The sequence below is a fragment of the Drosophila ananassae genome (genome assembly GCF_017639315.1).
Source record: "Drosophila ananassae strain 14024-0371.13 chromosome 4 unlocalized genomic scaffold, ASM1763931v2 tig00000061, whole genome shotgun sequence".
In the NCBI taxonomy this organism is placed as follows: domain Eukaryota; kingdom Metazoa; phylum Arthropoda; class Insecta; order Diptera; family Drosophilidae; genus Drosophila; species Drosophila ananassae.
The window spans coordinates 281682-303506 of NW_025319038.1; positions in this window are offsets into that span (position 1 = coordinate 281682).

A 21825-nucleotide genomic window follows, 5' to 3' on the forward strand; every position below is an offset into this window, starting at 1 on the left:
GGGGATACGGTTTCCTCGCACCGTGCCAAGGCTATAAATACCTATCGCTCTTAGATAAACCATCCAAGGCAAATATATAAAAAAATTATCAAAGTAAGTTATGTGATTCTTAAATCTTTCTACGGTTTGTGTTAAAAGCGATACAATGTTGGCTGAAGCACCAAGTTCTGGGTGACCAGGTAAGACCACAGTATCACCTGCACCGCTGTAGATCTCAAAGAGGTATGCGTATACGAATGACTCGCCCAATACAAATAGTTATACCGAACCCGGTTTGCCATTTTCTATAATATTTCTAATTCTTTTAAGTAAAATCACTCCATAAACAGAAACAAACACATAAATTGCAATGAATTGTGAGGTTATCAGCCGGCAACAAAAGTTGTCTTGGATCCCCAAACGGGCCTCAAGGCATGTATCGCTCTTTCGCTGTCACAACGCATGCTTTTTATATATTTTTAAGTCTTCAACTTAATTTTAAAAGTAAATAAACTTACCTCTCAAGAAAAAAATTATGAGCTGGATAGGTTTTATAAATTTGCTACTATTCGAACAGCAACACACAACATACCGCCGACCAAATTTTATGCGCGAAACAACATATGCTTTATGTATTCCTAAGCATACGTGCCGTTAAGAGCTTCGGAGATCTTTAAAGCTGAGATTTATAATTAATAAGCTTTTTATCAACCGCCAAAAATTACTTAAACGATTAAAAAGCTGTTCGTTTTTTTGTTAGGGCCAAAAACGTAATACGTGCCTTCAGGCAGGCTTACGTCTTAGAGGGTTAAGACTGTCTGCCTTGCCTACCTCAGTTAAAGCGTCACATATTATTTACTATATTATACTGTAATATACTTTATTTGTTATAAATTTAAATGGAAATAATAAATCTGATAAATTAGTACCTATTGATTTCTGCTTAATATCAAGTGTAAGAACATTTTAATTAATTGTGTTCAATGTACTTCCCCTTCAAATCTCAGTCCAGTGAATTTGTATACCAACATCAACATTTTCGTCTTTGTTCGTAAATAATTCCATTGTACTAAAAGGTTATAGTAGTAGAAAGTCAAATAAGATCATCATATTTTTCTACAAATACCATTTGTGTGAAAAAGTCACAGCAACGCGTGTCCGGGTCAGCTAGTATTATAAATAATGTATATAATTTTCTTAGGGTAGCATGCCTGAAAAGTTACAAAAATCACAAATTTTAACTGGCTTCTTGATGATACGCCTCTCAGCGACTGAACATCCAAAAACGTTCAAAGAGATTTTCAGCGTAAGAATTTAAGTAAGATTCTCCCAGGGGCCTCCGGGGTATATAAAAGAACATTTTGCGTTCATATTCGTAAATGAGAAGTCTATATATTTTAAGGTTAGTGACTATATCTGGTGTTTTTTATTTGGTAGATTGGTGTTTTTTAAGTTAGAAATATGGGACTTGGTACAGATTCCATTTTGGGCAATCTAATCCTATCTGAATTTCATAAGGATCGGCCGACTATATAATGAATAATAATGATGGTATAATAATGAATTCAACATTTTGTCAAATGAACAAAAATAATTTCCTTTGATTTAAATACCTTTTTTAATGCGCCGCGGTACTGAATCGATTAAATTTTGGATGATCTATGAAGATATACCTTACCAAAGGGAAGTGATCTCAGAAACTGTCTCTTTTCTGGTTTTATTCAACGATACTGTTCTTTTGCGTTTAGTAAGAGACCAGACGTTTTCAATTATATTAAAATCTGGACTTTTTTGGTAAACTGGCCGCCTTTTCTGCCTTTGTACTATAAGTAGTCTTACAAATGTATTTTTATACCCTTGCAGAGGGTATTATAATTTTGGTCAAAGTGTGCAACACAGTAAAGGAGACATCTCCGACCCTATAAAGTATATACATTCTTGATCAGAATCACCTCCTGAGTCGATATCTGTTTCTACGCGAACTAGTCTCTCAGTTTTAAAGCTATCGAGTTGAAACTTTGCTCACATCCTTCTTTTTCTTGCAGGTAGTATATAAGTCGGAACGGATAAGCCGGGATCGGTCGACTATATTCTATATCTGCCATATAACTGATTGATCAGAAATACCAAAACTTCGTTGTTTTTCAAGTTAGAAGGATGGAACTCTAATTTGGGCAAACTTATCCGATCTGCCAAATTGCATAAGGATCGGCCGTCTATATCCTATAGATGACATATTGCTGATTGATCGGAAATGCCATAACTTGGTTGTTTTTCAAGTTAGAAGCATGGGAGTTTCAACGTATTCCTCTTAGGGCAAAATAATTCGATATGCCAAATTTCATAAGGATCGGCCGACTATATACGATCCGATATATATCTAATAATATAAGATGCGTGGCGCCACCTAGCGGAGTGCGACTCAACTGCAAGGGTATATAAACTTCGGCTCCGCCCGAAGTTAGCTTTCCTTTCTTGTTTGATTAATTATACTCGAAAAAGCTTTAATCTGTCCATAGAACGCCTCTTCAGAACTCCTTTGGAAAACATCATTGTGATGTTTTTTTTTGCAAAAGACATTCTTTTTAGCTGGCTTGCTTTGTACGTCCTTGGCTTTATCTTGGCTTTAAGTCTTAAAATCACATCCTTTTAATCGTCGACGGACTGTTCGCTCACTAATTGGGGTCTTAGCTGTCAAATTAAATTGATCTGCTGCCGATAGAGCCTTCTGTTTTTTCTGTTTTTCGCTTAGATATTCTCAAATTTCGCATGTCATCATGCATTTTAAACTTTTGAATTTGGTAGTACAGAGTTTGACACGACACTTTAAACTTATTGGCAATGTCTTTGACTGCTCTTCCAGCGTTAAACTGTGCTACCATTGAAGATCTGTTAACCAAACTTAGCGCCGTCGTATTACCCATTTTACACGTTTTACTAAGGTTAGTTGCTCGTCAATGAGTCCCACCAGGTGATCATCTACCCCAAGAGTCGTCAGGGTGCTGGTTATAGTGTTCGGGAAAACGTTGTTGAAGGCTCCTTTTATGTCCAGAAAGGCTACCAGGGCGAATTCCTTTTGAGAAAATGCTTTCTCTATTTTGGAAATGAGCGCGTGGAGGGCAGTCTCGTGGGATTTACCCTTTTTAAAATCATGCTGTGCATTCGAGATTTGGGTAAGATCTTAGGTATAGGCCTATGATTCTTTCTAGCGTTTTAAGCAGGAAGGATGAGAGACTGATAGGTCTGAAATCATTTGGGATCGTATGTGATGGTTTGCCCGCTTTGAGTATGAAGACGATTCGCGATTTGAGCCAATGTTGTGTGATTCTGCCTAGGGCAAGGGATCTTTTGAAGATATTTAGGAGTCAGTTTGTGGAAGTTTTTCCTGCTTGTCGTCAGGACCTGTCGCATTGTGTATTGCCCAGTATAGAGTTTTCTGGTCAATGTCCAGTTTGAAGTTTAAGGGAAGGGCGTTTGTTTGTTTGTATTGGGCGGCGCATCTGCTGGAGAAAGTGGGTTTCTAGCAGTGTGGCTAGAGATCCCTCACTTGTATTGGTCCAAGTGCCGTCTTCTTTTTTGAGATAGGCAAGAGTTGTGGCTGATTGGGATAGATTTTTCGCAAGCCTTGCAGCTTGGGCTATATTTTCGATGTCTGAGCAGAAGGAGTTCCATGAGGAGCGCTTCGCTTTGCGGATGGACTTTTTATATAAGGCCAAAGAGACCTTGTATTCGAACCAAAGTGTCTCCTCGTTTCCGGTTTTTGTCCTATTGAACTTGGCTCTGCTTGCCGTCTGGAGGGTCGCTGGCATTGTAGACCACCAGGGTGGCCTATTTCACTTTTTTGGTTTTGTTCTAGGACATGCTTTTTTGAGGGCATCGTTGCAGGCTTGAATGAATTCTTGAGCCAGAGTGTTAATCCACGTTTTGAGGATAGTCAGGTGGCTTTGGTGGGATAGTGTTTGACAGGATTTGGTAATACTTGGACCCGTTACAAGCGTGAGATCAATGGATTTGCAATAATGAAGGGGGGGTCATCTTTACCATCGGGGGGGGACTTTACCATCGGGGTTACCCCTGTCGATAACCCGAGCCGGATGCGGCTTTTCGCGATCTCTGCGAAGGACCGCTTTGGTTGTGTGAGCAATCGCTTCCCTATTGGTCCTCCCGGCACATCCTGGGATCTCTCCCTTTTGGGATGTGGTTTTGGCTCCTGCTGGGCGTCGGAACTGGGGGTCTCGGCGTCTTGCCATATTCTGAAAGAACTCCTTTGGCCCATTCCACCTTCTCGGCCACTCTGCGGAGGTTATCTACCACTCTGCGATTTGACTCTACCGCGGCTGCGAAGAATCTACCCTTCAGTTCTCTTTTCGGCGTAAGTGTATTTATTTTGGCCAAGTTTGCCAGCCGCTCCCGGTTCGCTGCCTTTTCCCGCACTTGCAGATGGCATTATGGCCCTTGGGCCGGGAGATGCCGCCATGGCAACCAACCAGAGTTTTGGAACCATACCTTTCTTGCTTAGCCAGACGGTTGGGCTCACTCACCATCTATGCCGTCTTGGGTTTTTGGCCAGACTCACTCGTCATTGCCATAGCGGTGGGTTTTTTTGGAGATCCCGACTCCTTGATTTTGTTTTTATTGTCTTTATTTAAAATCTCCATACTTTAGACACGAGTTGCGGAGAAAGGGCGGTTTACCCGGGCGGAGATCCGCGACGCGATAACGAAACTTGAAATATATCGTTCATATCTGGAATAAGTCGCTTACTCAAGATATACAAGGTGCGTTCCAAAGTAAACAGGACTTTTTGAATCTAGCGCCCTCTAGTGGCGGGATCTCTATATCATCTGGTGCGTTAGAATCTGCTGTCCGTTATCGACTTCCAGTAAATCCAGTAAATTGCATGACATTTCATCCATAGGAAGTGTCAGTATGTTTTTGTCATCGGTGCGAAAATGAGCTTCGAACAAAGAGCCAACATTAAATTTTGTTTTAAAATTGGTAATACTTTAACCGAAACGTTTTAATTGATGAAACAAGTTTATGGCGATGATTGCCATAAACTGATGATTGTTTCAACGTTTTCAAAGTGCCCGTGAGGACATAAATGACGATGAACATGTGGGCCAACCAAAATCCGTGATGAATTCATAAAAAATCAGCCGAAATCCTCATTGAAATTCATTGGGTTTACAAAAGGTGTAAAAGGTACAAAAGGGTATTCTACTTGAAGTTTTGATACGTTTGGTGCGCCGTATTCGACGTGTTCCCGAATATCGCAAAGATGGAAATTGACGTTTGTTGCACGACAATGCGTCTCATCGATCGACGCTTGTAACTGACTGACCAAAAATCACATTTTAAGCATCAACCCCCGTATTCACCTTATATGGCACCGTGTGACTTCTACCTTTTCGGAAAAATGCATTTGCCGATGAAACGAAAGCGTTATGCAGTCGTAGAGGCCATTCAAAGGCTTCAAAGGCTTGCACCGGCATACTGGCGGCCAAACCGGGCAACGAGCTAAAATTCTCGTTCAACATGCTTTTGGACCGTGCAAAAAGCTGTATTAAGGCAGAAGGAGACTATTTTGAATAATATAAATTGATTTTGCCGAAAAAACTATTTGTTCTGTCTTTTTTTTTAAGTCCTGTTTACTTTGTAACGCACCTTGTAGTCCGATAAGCAGAGCAACCGAAGGTGCTGGCTGTGAAGCTAAGGTACATATTCATGAAAAACTTATTGGGTTGCGGATTTGCTTTTTGTAGTTTGCGAACAAAAAAATAAAAATAAATAATGCATTTAATTTTATTGAAGAGGGGCTTTTCAGGCGACATGAGCGCTAATTAATATACATCTGTATAATCATTTGATCATCCCCGCTTGAATTATAACGCCTAAAGTGCCGAAAAATTTAAGTTTTCCACTATTTTATTTATTTCCACTATTTCCACTATGTTACTCTGTAAAAGTAACGCCTAACAAATATCGATTATAAATTTTTAGCAGCCGACTATATCCTATATCTGCTGATCGATCGGAAATGGCACAACCTTGCTATTTTTAAAAATGTTTGGGGCTGTTTCCAAAATTTTTAGTAGAAAACTGATTTGATGGTGAAACTTTCATAAGGATCGCACAACTGTATACTATCCGATATATAAATAATAATATAAGTTGGTACCTAACTGCAAGGGTATATCAACATCAGTTCACCCTTACTTTTCTTTTTTGTTTGTTTTTTAATATCACAATCTCAATATAAAATTTATTCTTTTTTTTAATGGGAATTTGATAATGATTGATATTGATTTATACATGCAACTTTGTAGAGTTAGTCAGAGTCTACGATTTATTTTTGTCAAAATGTCTTGAAGAACTTCGTAGGAATTTTTTTTTGCAAAAATGATCAAAAAGTTCTTTGCAAAAAATACCTAAGACCTTCCCTATGATTTCTTTGCAAGAATTCCTGTAGAAATTCCCCACCCAGTTAGGGAAAAAATTTCCCAGGTCACCGATGCACAATTTTTCTACAAATTTTTTTGTACCAGCACTAGGGACTTCCTCATGCATAGTGAGAAGGTAATGAAGAGTTCCCCAAGAAAGTCCTCAACACTGGTACTGCAGGGTTTCTACACCACTAGACACGTACACAAATATGTATCTTCGGTCGCACTCACTTTTGCGAGATGATGAAATTCTCGGAATTGATCTTGTCTTCAGCTTCGAATTTCCACTCACTTTTCTATCTTGAGTTTTTCTTCGGCTTGACGCCTATTCTGTTCTTACCGGCTTCCCCACTTTTCAGCCTTACTCCTATTTTTTCCAGCTATACCGCTGCACTGTATTTTCTTGGCTTACCACCTTTCTTTGCTTGCCTCACACACTCACAAATTTTGTCTTTCGCGCCGTTTTTTTACATGTGCGCACTTAGTCATTCACTTAACTCGAACTTTTCACTTTCACCTTGTACTTCTTGGCCACGATTTATCTATCCACTCATCCCGGATCCCAAAAAATGTAGGAATTATGTTTATTTAAATGTTCTATTATGGGGAACGGATGGATATGATAAAACGACTTGGCTTTTCTCTCCATTGTATACACGGTTTTCGGTATGGCTAAGTATGGCTCATCAGTAAGGCTAACCACTTCTAGTCCGCCACAATTGATGCTGCCCAACAGATTCAAATTCCACATATATACGATCCGATACACATATAACAAGAAAGGAAAGCTAACTTCGGTCGGAGCCGAAGTTTATATACCGAGTTTATATACGAAGCTAGGTGGCGCCACGAATCTTATATTATTAGATATATAGCGAATCGTATATAGTTGGCCGATCCTTATGAAATTTGGCACATCAAATTATTTTGCCTAAAGAGGAATCCATTGAAACTCCCATCCTTCTAACTTGAAAACAACTTGAAAACAACGAAAACAATGGCAATTTCGATCAATCAGTTATATGGTAGCTATATGATACAGTCGACCGATCCCGGCCGTTCCGACTTATATATTGCCTGCAAACAAAAAAAAGATGTGTGCAAAGATTCAACTCGATAGCTTTAAAAATGAGAGACTAGTTTGCGTAGAAACAGACGGACAGACTAACATGCTCATATCGACTCAGGAGGTGATCCTGATCAAGAATATATATACTTTATAGGGTCGGAGATGTCTCCTTCACTCCAAATGATCCAAATGTCCACAGAACTCCAAATGATTCTAACAGATGTCTCTATCTTTCGACTGGGTTGAGTAAGTAATCAATAGATGGCGCTGTTATGGTAAATCTACGAACGTGTCATATAAGCTACATTTTAACAGCGTAATTACCACGTGTTGTTGACGCTATAAAATAATTAAATTTATTTTATAGTGAACGAAATACTGTATAATTCAATTAATTCCACTTTTTAAAATTTTGTTACTAGCATAGCCGACCACGTGTTACTTTGACTGGATATTGAAAACGGTAAAATAGAACTGCAACCAAATACGCAATATATTAAACTACCAGACAATTTTTGATCTGTTTTTCAGGATAAAAATGAATTAATTCAGAGTATTTTCTCGGATATACAGAATAATTATTTGAATCATGAATGGCTTAGTCAGCGGGCGATTTTGGCAGCCAAAAACGTTTATGTTGACGAAATTAACTTCCAGATACAACAGTTGTTACCAGGCGATCTGATGTCTTTTAAATCAATCGATACTGTTGTTGATGAAAATGAAAGTGTAAATTTTTGCACTGTTGTTCAGGATAAAAATGAATTGATTCAGAGTATTTTCCCAGATATAGAGAATAATTATTTGAATCATGAACGGCTTAATTAACGGGCGATTTTGGCAGCAAAAAACGTTGATGTTGACGAAATAAACTTCCAGATACAACAGTTGTTACCAGGCGATCTGATGTCTTTTAAATCAATCGATACTGTTGTTGATGAAAATGAAAGTGTAAATTTTCCGATTGAATTTTTAAATTCATTAAATATCCCTGGAATATGCCACCACATAATCTTCGATTAAAGATTGGTTCCCCTATTATTCTCCTCCGTAATTTGAATCCACCTCAATCATGTAACGGTACGCGTTAGGTCACCAAAATTCGGCAGGGAAGTTTAAAGGAAAAGTGGTCCTACGTATTCCGATGATACCATCAGATTTTACCATACCCTTCAAAAGGCTACAGTTTAGATTTCGCCATGTCTATAAATAAATCTCAAGGTCAAACAATGTCCATTTGTGGTTTAGATTTGAATGCATGTTTTTCTTATGGGCAACTATATGTATGTTGCGTGTTCACGTGTTGGAAAACCGTCGAATCTATTTGTGTTAGGTAAAGACAGGTTAACCAAAAACATTGTGCACCGATTGGTGTTAAATTAAATTGAATAATATATAATTCAAAAAAATAGATATTAATGTTAAAAAGTTTAACCTTCTAAGACTATTTTTTAAAATAATAGAAAAAAATTATTCAAATAATTTTTTTTAAGTGAATAAATGCTTCTAAGCTCAAATATATGCTTTAAAATATCGTATAATCTTCGGTTCACCTGTAAGGTGAGAAGAAAGGTAAGCGGGCCTGAAGGCACGCTTGGGGCTTTGAGTGGAAAAAAAAAACATTTTCAAGTAATGAATATTTAATTTATTTTTTTTACGGTATTCTACAAAACAGTTTTTATTCGCGGTGCAGCATAAATGAAGACTGCTTGTAACTCCAAAGTTCATTGGTTATATCGACACCATATCAACTCAACGTACTCAGTCGAAAAACCCCTTGGAAATTTATTGATGGCAATATCGTTTGATAGTTTGCAATAGGGGATACGGTTTCCTCGCACCGTGCCAAGGCTATAAATACCTATCGCTCTTAGATAAACCATCCAAGGCAAAGATATATAAAAATTATCAAAGTAAGTTATGTGATTCTTAAATCTTTCTACGGTTTGTGTTAAAAGCGTTACCAAGTTCTGGGTGACCAGGTAAGACCACATTATCACCTGCACCGCTGTAGATCTCAAAGCGGTATGTAGATCTCGCCCAATACAAATAGTTATACCGAACCCGGCTTGCCATTTTCTATAATATTTCTAATTCTTTTAAGTACAATCACTCCATAAACAGAAACAAACATATAAATTGCAATGAATTGTGAGGTTATCAGCTGGCAACAAAAGTTGTCTTGGATCCCCAAACGGGTCTCACGGCACGTATCGCTCTTTCGCTGTCACAACGCATGCTTTTATATATTTGTAAATCTTCAACTTAATTTTAAAAGTAAATAAACTTACCTCTCAAGAAAAAAATTATGAGCTGGATAGGTTTTATAAATTTGCTACTATTCGAACAGCAACACACAACATACCGCCGACCAAATTTTATGCGCGAAAAGCATATGCTTTATGTATTCCTAAGCATAAGTGCCGTTAAGAGCTTCGGAGATCTTTAAAGCTGAGATTTATAATTCAATATGCTTTTTATCAACCGCCAAAAATTATTTAAACGATTAAAAAGCTGTTAGTTTATTTGTTACGTTTTAGAGGGTTAATACAGTTGTATATACAAATGAACATATGCTTAATACATGGTAATGCATGTATAGTATGGTATGTTGGACTATAGTTAAGAATTTCGTTTTCTGTGAAAAATTATGGGCAAAAAAATAATATAATATCAAATAAAACATTAAACAAAATTTTATTTGTATCCTCAATTATTAGGTAGGCACCTCTACGGTTTCTTTAGCACCAGCCTCATCTTTCTTGCCTACCTGATAATCTCGGTTTGGTCCGCCGATGGGTCCAAGAGATCACACAGAGTGCGAAACGGTAGAGGTCAACCGTATTCTTCTCTGATTGCTCACGTGTTAATCCCCCTGTTTCACCCATTGGCTGACAGAGCTGCAAAAACATTGGGATAAGTCACGGAACTTATGGCAGGAACATGTTTATGTATAGCATGTTATAAACATGTTTATTACACATGAGCCGTGCAGGTAAGGTTATCCTTTCCGCAGTATCACTGCTCAGTTAGCCTGAGACATCTTCAAATGGCTCGAAGAGTTGTGTGCACACCGCTGGGTAAAATAAACATCTCTCACTGACTCTTCTCCTGCTAACAGAAGCTATTGGGACCCTCTTGAATCAGGCAAGAGAAAACGGTGGTTCCTATTTGGGATCTATGCTTGGATAACCTTCCCCTTGTAGTCAGGTAATCCCTGCCTGGTTCTCCTCCTCCCCGTAGTCTGTTCAGGAGGAATGGACATTTCTCAAAACCTTGGAAAAAAGAAAACGTTCTCTGGCAGCAAACTGACAGAGAAGCCGCCGGACTCAAGTACAATCGTAGCTATGCTGAGGATGGTAACCCTGCACTTTCAACGGCGGAATGAAGAGTCGCAGGGGTGGAGGAAGCATGACACAGTTTAAATGACACCGTGAAGCTCCTAGACGGAGCTGGAAATTGAAAAAGGTTCGGTTTTGAACACATTATGGTCGGATGCGAAGAGCAAGGCTGGAGGTATTGAGCTGGAGACGTCTAGGAGCCGGACTTGAAAGGATCCGACCGAAAGAATGTTGGATGTAGAGGAGTACATTCTGGAAGGGTCACCTTAGAGGAGAGTGATTTGGCAAGGGCTCTAGGAGGCGTCGGGATAGAGGAGACCTCCTAGCTGGGCTCCGAAACTCAGGCGAAACTTACTGTGGAGAATCCTAAGGATGTCCCTAACACTCATAAAGATAATTTTCCACCACTGGTGGATGAGCTGGTGCATGATAGCGATAAGAAGTCATGACGTCAACTCCTATCATCATCGGTAACACATATGCTTCTGGTGGGTAATAGGACCTCAGAGGCCATCTTTATCGTCAAGATCCGAAAAGAAGTTCTTGACATTACCCTCTTCTCGGCCTTTTCTGGTCCAAGGGTCCGAAATTTCGTGCTCGATTTCGGAAGTTTCGTGCATTGTCGCTATAAGCTCGAAATGGGTCTAACGCAAATCGCTGCTGATTTACGAAATGTTCAGATCTTCAAGTTCCCCGTGGATGGCCTTAAAATCATCGTAAATGGCAACTAATTGGTCATCCACCATCAATATTGGCTACAGAGCTCCTTGAATCCACTTTAAATCATGGCGGGTATCCTTAGAATTGCATTTTAAAATATTACTTTGGGCTGGAGAGCGTGCACCAGTGACTGCGCCGCTTCGCAGAGAGAGTTCATCCGCAGAGAGCTCAGCACTCAAAACCCCATGCCGAAATGTGGAACAAGCACTATATGCTGTGTATTCGGTTTATTTAAAAATGAACATGCATATTTTTAAACATCGCGCAAAATTGAACAAAATATATTCGCACTGGTTCTATGCCATGATCGTAAAATTCCTAATTAAATCACGTGCTGTTCACCGATGTTTGGTCAATGAGATTTTTTAATGAGGTTCCAAAATAAAGAGACGGAATTATTTTCAGAACGTTATAATATGTTTGCAATGAGATGAGAGGCAAGAATGAGATCCCACATTTAATAATAAGCTGGGCGAAAGCTCAGCATATTATTATTGCATATTATTACATAGTATCGAAGGAAATCTTTGAATTAAAAATGTAAAAAAATAAATTGTTGTTTAAGTTTAAGGCGTGGACCATTTCATTTTGACTTGCCATCAAAGAAGTTTTAGATCATCTGAGGGCTACAATTCTTTTATTAATGGTTTCATAATATCTTCAATCGTTTATGAGTTATTTACAAAAAAAACATAAAAATCTAAAAAAATGGTTCTTCTCGACATTTTTTTCATTTACACCAAGAAAATTCAATTTTTTAACTTTCTCTACAGGGAAAATTTGTAGGCAGTATCAAATTCGACAACTTTTCCCTCGACAACGAAAATTCTTAAGCTCGATTTTCGCCGTAGACACATAGTCCAGTGAACACACATTCAACAACGGGTAACGGTTGAAAGCTACGCCAAAATAGGGGGCGATAGTAATTGTGGAAATATATATGTATATATAATATTTACATTTTGTTTAGTTTCGTCTACAGGCAATTGTTTATTTTATACATATATTTTTAATAAAATTTGTAAATATTTTTTATTCAAATGTAGCTATACTATTTTACAAGAACGTATACGCCAAGAATTGAAAGGTGAAATATGAGTGACGGTGCACGGAGTGCCCGTATGAACTCGCGAATCTCAGAGACTAAAAGAGGTAGAGCTGTATTATTTTCAACGAAGACTCCTGTGAATGAAGCGCAATTCAGGTTTGTTTAAAGTTTTGCAACGCTCTCTACCGCCTCCAAAAAATTAAAAAACCGCCAGTTCAAAAAAGTATTTTGAAAAAGTTTTGATGCCAAACTATTTCTATAGCTAATATAGCTGAACACATAAATCCATAAATAGATTTGTGGAGAAGTTGGCAAAGGAAAAATCTTGATGAAGCGCCAGGTCAGGAAAGTTTTTCAAAATGTTTTAATGCGAAACTATTTCAAAGCCAAATTCATAACTACAAAACAAAATTCAGCCAAATCGAAATATTGGCTAAATAAAATAAAGTTTGGTTGGAAAAGATGAGTATCGAATAGCATTCGTTGGGAAACTTATAAGCGCCATTTCTTTTTTTTTATATGCACTGGTGTTTCATCATTTAATCTCAGTTTTTCTTGCTGGAATATGGTTGGATTATTGAAATAATACTGTATATTTTCTGGATTTTTGATTTGTTTAAGGGGTTAGGTGGGTTTACTGGGCCAAAAAAAGAAGTATTTTCAAAAATTTTTTTTTTTATTATATAAAGAATGACAAATTTTATTACAACTTTTAAGTTTCTTAAATATACATATTTAAAGAACAATTTCTGTTGTTTTCAGAAAGAAAAATTAAACAGTCAGCCATTGAGACGTAATTTCTCGTGCTTTCGCGCTGACAGCACAATTCCTGACAAAATCATCCGAAATGAGAAGGCTAAATATTTTCTTTTAGTACAGACCTAAAACTAGAAAATGATCAAAGGAAAAAAAAAGAAGTGAAAATTGGATTTTTTGGACACCTTTTTGCAAAAAAATTCAAATTTTGTCGAAATTTGTTTAACATTTTTTTTTAAAAAGTTTTTATAAATAAAAATAAAAAAATCCTTTGTTCAAGTTCTCGAGAATCGTATTTCAGAGGCCTATGAAAAATTTGATCAAGATCGGTTGAGTAGTTTCTGAGAAATCTTGTCAACCGACTTTGATAACATTGTTTAGAGAAAATCGCGTTTAAAGTTTGCGCTCTGCCTATACCTGACCTCAAGCGTACACCTTTTCAAGGCTGTATCTCCGAAACTTTTATTCGAATCGAATTGTACAAACGTGTTTTGAGAAGTAGCAATAGTATTTTCGACATAAATGCCATTTTGGATTTCCTGATATGGGGTGAGTAAAAAGTAATCGTAATTTTACGGACAACATTGGATTCTGCCTTTCAATATATTGAATTATTACCAGATCTGTTTCATATCGGAAAGCAGAGCAGATATTTTTAGTTATTTGGTCTAATTATTAACAAGTCTTCTTCTGGTTGGAAATCCAATTGCAAATTAAATCTTTAAATAGGGTCTATTAATGATTATAAATCTGTCGCACCGTATGGGGATTTATTTATAAATCCGCTATTTACATACATATGTTTCACTTGCAAGTGCATTCGCCGATCATAAGCATTCATCTATATACACATTTCACAACTCAGTATACGGTTCTGAGTGCACAGTTCGATAAATCGTATTCGACGCTCGCAATTATAATTAAATATAATCAAATAAATTAGAATCAATAATTTTGGCGCTAGAATTATTTATTGCGGTTTCTTATTGTGATTGATCGTAGTTCAATTTTAGTGGCGATGAACTCCAGCAGCACTCTGAAGTTTATATCTGTAACTCAGGTGGGAAGACGTCGAGTCGTAAATAACAGTAGATCGTCTTTTATTATTACATTTAGAAAGCATGAAACAAAATGACTCGTTGAGGGAAGGATCTCAGGGATCTGTTGATGTCCTCGTCAGAACCAGGAGCTCATATAACTGATTGATCAGAAATGTCATAACTGTTGTGTTTTTTAAGTTAAAGGGTTAGGACTTTCCATACTTGTTATATTTGGCGAAAATATTTTAATTTTCAATTTTATTTACAAAATTTCATAAGGATCAGTCGACTATATCCAATAGCTGTCATAGAACGATCGGAATTTGCATAAAAAATTAAAATAAACTTACATATGACACTTTACAATTATCACATTTACACAGATAATGCACCCACAGATTACCCACAGATCTACAATAAATACAATAACAATAATTTCTAGTTTTCTGAAAAAATCCCTGAGAAATTATACAGCATTTAAAAAAAAGCATCATGCTGGAGAACACCTTACAAATAATATATTCATTAAAAGTTGGCCACATCTACGGCAAAATGAGTTCTCATATTTTGTCTAAACCTGCGAAATGTCATTCACGCCTTTCTTATAATCTGCAACAAAGGTGTGGTTATGGTAGTGCCAGCAAAAGCTTCAATGAAATCAGTATCGAGAGAAGCAATGCGAACCCGTTTAGTAAATCCACATATCTGATAAATATAAATCCTAGTAGTGATAGTAGCGACAGTATTGGTGGTAAAAATGGAGAAGTCAACCCCAATGATCATGAATATTTTAACGATTACAGTGATCAAAACCCCTACAAGAGTCAGGACCCGGAATGGACTAATCGCGGATATTATCGAAGGAACACTCACATTTTTAGTTCCAATATTGATACGGGAAAACTAAAACGACGTTATGGTTCAGAAATCAATGATCATGAAAACTTTGAACATGAAGACTTTTTTGGAAATACTCAGGAAATAATAACGTTCGCCGAAACAGGTATGTTTAAAAATAGGAATAGATTATTTAATAAATAGTTATTATTAATATTAATTATAATTATAATAAAAATTGTATAACTTTAAAATGGAAATACTTCCCCCATATAATGAAGAGGATATGGATATGAGTGGTATTTGAATTTTCGACCCTATAATATATATATATATTAGTCAAGTCGATATACATATGTAGATATGTCCGTCTGTGTGTCTGTCGGTCTTTCTATATAACAGATATAGGTTTTTTATGAAAAATTCTATAATACCCACAAAGAAGTTTATTTCAAATGCCCGCACAACCGCCCCCACAAATGGGATATTTCTGTAGCGCCAGCTCGAAAAAGTTTTTTGAAAGTTGAAAGCTTTATACTATGGAAGAACAGCACACAAGCCGATACACCCTGAAACATCGCAGCCTACTTGATAGAAAATTACTTCCTGCTACACCTTTGAGGCTAGGTATTGCCAAGAAAATTCGACATCGAAAAGTAGACTGTAAGTTAAGATATTATAAGCATGTAATCCTTACAATTGTATTTTGGTTTAGCCTATTTTCGTATTTTTCTTCCATGCGATATTAAGGTATTTGTTAAATAATCAATAAAGGAAAGCTTAATTCAGGAGGAGCCGCAATTGATACACCCTTGCAGTTAAGTAGCTTATATTATTAGATACATAGCGGATCGTATATAGTTGGACGAACCTTACGAGAATTTCACTATAAAATCAATCTATATATATAAAAATGAATGGCTGTTCGTTAGTCTCGCTAAAACTCGAGAACGGCCAAACGGATTTATCTTATCTTGGTATTAAATTATTCGTGAAGGTCTAGGGAAGGTTTAAAATGTGAATAATTCGAATGATCCTCAAACAGCATTTTTCTATTTCCCATACAAACGTTTTCTAAATAAAATGGTCTATTTGTAATATATTACCGCAGCATGAAGTTCAAATTCCCGTGCGCGTTGGAGGATGTAATATCACGTTCCGAAACTCAATCTATATATATATAAATTTTGTGTCCGTATCTCCGACCTGTATACATTTAAAAAGTACTGAACTATTCAAGCTCAAATTTTGACACACTATAGAGTCAGGTTTGGGCTTGGTTTTTATCTAATTTTCATGGTATATATAAAAAAATCAAATTACCTTAACTTGAAACACCACCACTCCACTGCCACTGCGAACTCTGCTCGCTGGAACCACTGCTGAATCGAAGCATTTCTTATCAAACATTAGGAGATGTAATTCTTGCTTCCAAATGACGTCTTTTGGTGTGGAAATTTTAACTCACCAATTCATGCCAACTTTCAAAATCAAAGGGAAAATCAATCACAAAGCAGTGAACATAAAAAAATGCAGTGAAGTGAAAATTGGATTTTTAGGACACCTTTTTGCAAAAAAATTCAAATTTTGTCGAAATTTGTTTAACAATTTTTTTTTTATGTAAAAACTATTTTATAAATAAAAATAAAAAAATCCTTTGTTCAAGTTCTTGAGAATCGTATTTCAGAGGTCTGTGCAAAATTTGATCAAGATCGGTTGAGTAGTTTCTGAGAAATCTTGTCAACCGAATTTGATAACATTGTTTAGAGAAAATCGCGTTTAAAGTTTGCGCATCAGGTATGGGAAAAATCCTGCGAGCATGTTAACTCATTGTTTGGGATGAATGTACCATGGCACACAAAAAAGCGTGTCGGTCGTGTTCTTCATTTCTTGAACGTCCAACCACAATACGCCACAGAGAAGCGTGGCAGCCTAAGGCTCAGCCTTGAACTAAATGTTTCCGAAAAATGGATTATAGTGCTCTTCGCAATCATTTAGCTGGAATTGACTTTTCTATTCCATATCAACCTATTCATCCGATTCATGAACATAAACAATATTTACTTGTCCAAATTTGATCATCTCGATGTCTCTAATGATCTTTCACCCCTGGATATCTTATATCTGCTGGTCCTGATAATGTCCCGAACTGTATTCTCAGGTACTGCTCCGATATCCTATGCTATCCTCTTACAACCCTATTCAATTTATCTTTGGACATTTCATGCTTTCCAAGAATTCCATCTCTTGGTCGATTCTGTAAATCATCGTCTCCTTATCGAAGAATATCGTACAGTGGATGACTTCATATCTATCGAATCGTCCGCAGCGGGTTTTGTTCCAGAACATCACATCTTAAGTTATAAAAGTTACATCTGGTGTTCAGCAAAGCAGTCACTTAGGACCTCTTCTGTTTATCCTCTTTTTTAACGACTTACCTAGTGTCGTAAGCTATTCTTCTCTGACCACTTCCAGACAGACATCAGAAATTTAACCTTGATGAAGTCTTCTTGTGATGATTTAACAATCTCCTTTCGCTAAACTGCTCAAAGTGCAAGGTTATGACGTTTTTCGTAGCATGCCTCATCTCGTACTCACTTGGGAATTACGTTTTAGATCGTTTTAGATCCTTAATGAATGATCTTTGCAGTTCTTTTCAACCACAAGCTGTCGTTTAATGAGCATATTTCTGTAACAGTCAATAAAGCCAGATGAGTACTGGCTTTTATCAAGCGCTAGTCAAAAGAGTTTGATCTCTTCGCCACTAAAACACTATGTCTCTTTGCTGACTACATTTCCATAAATAAGATTATATAGAAACATGACATCAAGCATCGTTCTACGGTTTGTTAATGATGGTAAGTTGATTAGTAAAAGTCTACTACGATAAGAGGGAAACACCCTTCCCTGTCAAAATCTGTCAAAATTATAACCTATTGTCGCATTTCTGCATTTTCCACTGAATTATCCCTTGATGTGTTGGCCGTCAGCCAATCGGGTACAACAGGGGGAGAAACGCATGAGCTCATGTGCCGTAACTGTGTACACCGATGGTAGTGCGACTATACTCTCCACGTGAGGGCGGATGGTAACAGGTCCCGGTAAGGTCATGTCTCTGCCGAGGATGCTGGCGAATTGTAGTCGGGCGGGGAGAAGAAAACTCCCTTCCTCAAATCACCCCAATCCAAGGTGGAACAGCATATGCCGAGGGATGCATGTCCGGGGGATGCACGGACGTTAATATGCGGACTCTGGGGGACCGGCCGACCCCTCAGTTTTAATCAGGCTTATCATGACAAGCGGGCTATGTCATGATGGACGAACTCCTTCCCGCCTACTCGTGGGTCCAAAAATGAACGACAAAAATATTAAAACAAAAACAAACAGTGGAGAACGGAACTCCCTAAGAAAGTCCGAAAATGGGATCTCGGATCCGTCAATCTCCAAGGCAGATAGAGGCCAAAGAGATGCTGGGATGGCGAAGCTCCCCACTGAGAGTGACCTGGCGAGGGCTCTTGGTGGCGTCGGCATGGAGGAGGACTCATTGCTGGGCTCCGACACCGAGGCGGAGGTTACTGTGGTGGAGAATCTAAAGGAACCCTGGATCCACGGAGACAGGATTCTCGGTCTGGGGGCGTCGGACTTCAGGCTGTACACAGCCGATGTAACAGGTAAAAAGCGAGCATGCATACTCGCAAAGAAAAGCCTTAATACCTTCTTGCTACCAAATTTCAGCAATGAAGATCACGTAGCCGCATCGATAGAGGGCCCAGACGGCCATCTAAGTATATGCTCGGCATATATGGGACATGACCACCTAGGAGCTCCACCCCATTCGCTACTCAGGCGGCTTGTGGAAGACAGCGAAAGGAAGGACATCGACCTAATAATAGGATGCGATGCCAACGCTCATCACAATCAGTGGGGAAGCACTGATTTGTGGTCGTGTTCCCAGTTGTTATTTAATTACATCAGTTTTAGCATATCTTTATTTAATGTTTGCTAGGTATTCGGAGCAGCTGTTGTGGGAGCTCATGGGAGTTTCTGATTTTACAATTATACTTATGAGTTAAAGGAAGTCTAAAGTCTCGTAGCTGCGCTGCCCCAAGCGGCAGCGGAGAGACGGTTATGTATTTCTTAAGTATTTATATATGAATATATATTTATGTTATGTTCGCTTAGGCGGAGGTATGTGGACATGCATAAGGTCCACTCGTGTTACGTATATGCGGACATATGCACTTTTCGGCGTGCAGCAAAGGCACAGCGGGCGATTCATATTTCGGTGCACTTAGGTTTATGACCGAGACCTTGGACAACATAAACACTGCGACAAAGTGTTACAGTGTGTACCCTTTAAGTACTCTTGGTACAGTGGGTGGCCGATATATATATATGATATTAATAGTGCATATATGTGCATATTACATCTCCCTCCTTTTGAAAAATAACGTAATATAATGAAGTTATTTTCTAACATAGATTGTCAAATTTTAATAAATGATGTTAACAATAGGTTTTTTTTTTTTTTTTTTTTTTTCGTGTTATATTTGGTATGCTTATTTTTCTCTTTTTTTTTTTATTTTATTTTATTATTATTTTTTTTTTTAATGTATTTATGTATGGCCATACGTGATATAATTATAGAATGTTGTTTGATTATGAAATAAAAAGTTTTAATCTATCTTTATGTACTATTTGTTTTTTATTTTTATTGTCTAATATAGTTATATTATCCCTATCTCCTATTTGTTCTACCTTATAGGGGCCTGTATATTTAAAATCTAGCTTATGTCCTGTTTCATTTTTTAATAAGACCTTATCTCCTATTTTTAACTCAAAATCTAAACTAGTTTTGCGTAAATAGTTTTTTGTTTAATTTTATGAGATTCTAGCATTAGTCTGGCTCTCTTAAATGCCTGTTCTAATCTGAATTTTGATTCCTTAGCATAATCTTCTATATTATAAAGAGGTTTTATGTTTTCTATGCTATTAAAATGCTTAGGTAAATTTGAAGTTTTACCAAAAACTAGCTCGTATGGACAATAGTCATGTGCCATTGAGGGGGTCGTATTGAAGCAATAGACGAAGTATTGTAGGCATACATCCCAATCCGTTTTGTCAACTGAGATGTATGAACGAATGTACTCATTGAGTTTTCTGTGACTTCGCTCCACGGTACCTACAGTTTGGTGATGATGTGCAGTAGAAGTTATGTTTTCAATATTTAAATTTTTACATAGACCTTCAATAATTGAATTTTTATATTCAGTTCCCATGTCCGTAATGAACGTCTTCATTGGACCGTACTTTAGAATAAAATCTTCAAATATAGCTTTTGCTACCGTATTTGCACTTTTATTTGGTATTGGTATCGCTACCAGGTATTTGGTTAAATCGCATATGAGTGTTACTGCATACTCGTTCCCATTGTTTGACTTTGGTAGTGGACCAACCGTATCCACAATTACTCTATCGAAAGCTCTTTGTGGAGTTTCAGTTATAGTTACTGGGGTCTTAGTGTGTTTAGTTGTTTTTAACTTTTGGCATTTAAGACATTTCTTTATGTACTCTTTTATGTATTTGGACATATTTTTCCAGTAATAGTGCCTCTGGACCTTGGCCAAGGTTTTAGTAATGCCTGTATGACCACCTTGTATTGGATCATCGTGAAATGTAGACAATATAGCTTCTTTTTCTTTATTATTTTTTATTATGGTCACCGGGTTGAGTAGCGCTACTCTTAATAATTTCAATATATAATTGCCCATATTTTTAAAATTATCAATTGAAACATGTTCAAAGATATTTTCCCACGGTGCCACCTTAAGTTGGCTGATTTTGTGCATACCGGCTTGCTTTTCAAGGCTTTGAAAGAATTGGCCTAAGTCAAGGGTTCCATTAGTATACAAATCGCTAACATTATATCTTGCTGTAATTTTCCTTCCGTGCTTAAATAAACACATATTGTCATTTACAAGCAAGGTCACTACTTTACGTACTTCATCATTATTAATGACTTCATATATGTTGGGCTTTGAAGCTTCTTCTATAGATTGCTTATGCAATTCTATTTTTTCTTTTCCTGCGCAGGATTTTTGTCTACTTTGGTTTCTGGTAGTGACTTTCAGAATTTTAATGTTTAAATATATGTTTTTCAAGTCTGTGATTGTTATTCTAGACAGCGCATCGGCTACATAGTTATCTTTACCCTTTAGATACTCTACTGTAAAATTATATTCCTCTAATTCAAGTCTCATTCGTGTTAGTTTGGAACTGGGATTTATCATTGAAAATAAATAGGTAAGTGCTGATTTTAATTTATATCTAGTAAACGGCTTTTTTAATGGTTAAAATAAATATGCCATTTTGTTATGAATAAGATATATAATCTTAGAAAAAAAAGGTGTTACCATTTACTTTCGCGTTTATGTGTTATGAGCACTTAAACATCAAATTTTCAACATGTACTCAATTTTGCTCCCTACTGTATATGCATATTACAAGTCAATCTTCGATTTTATCCTCAGCTCTAAGCTTCTAGTGGGTAACAGAGGTTCAGAACCCACTTTCGTCGTCAAGAACAGAA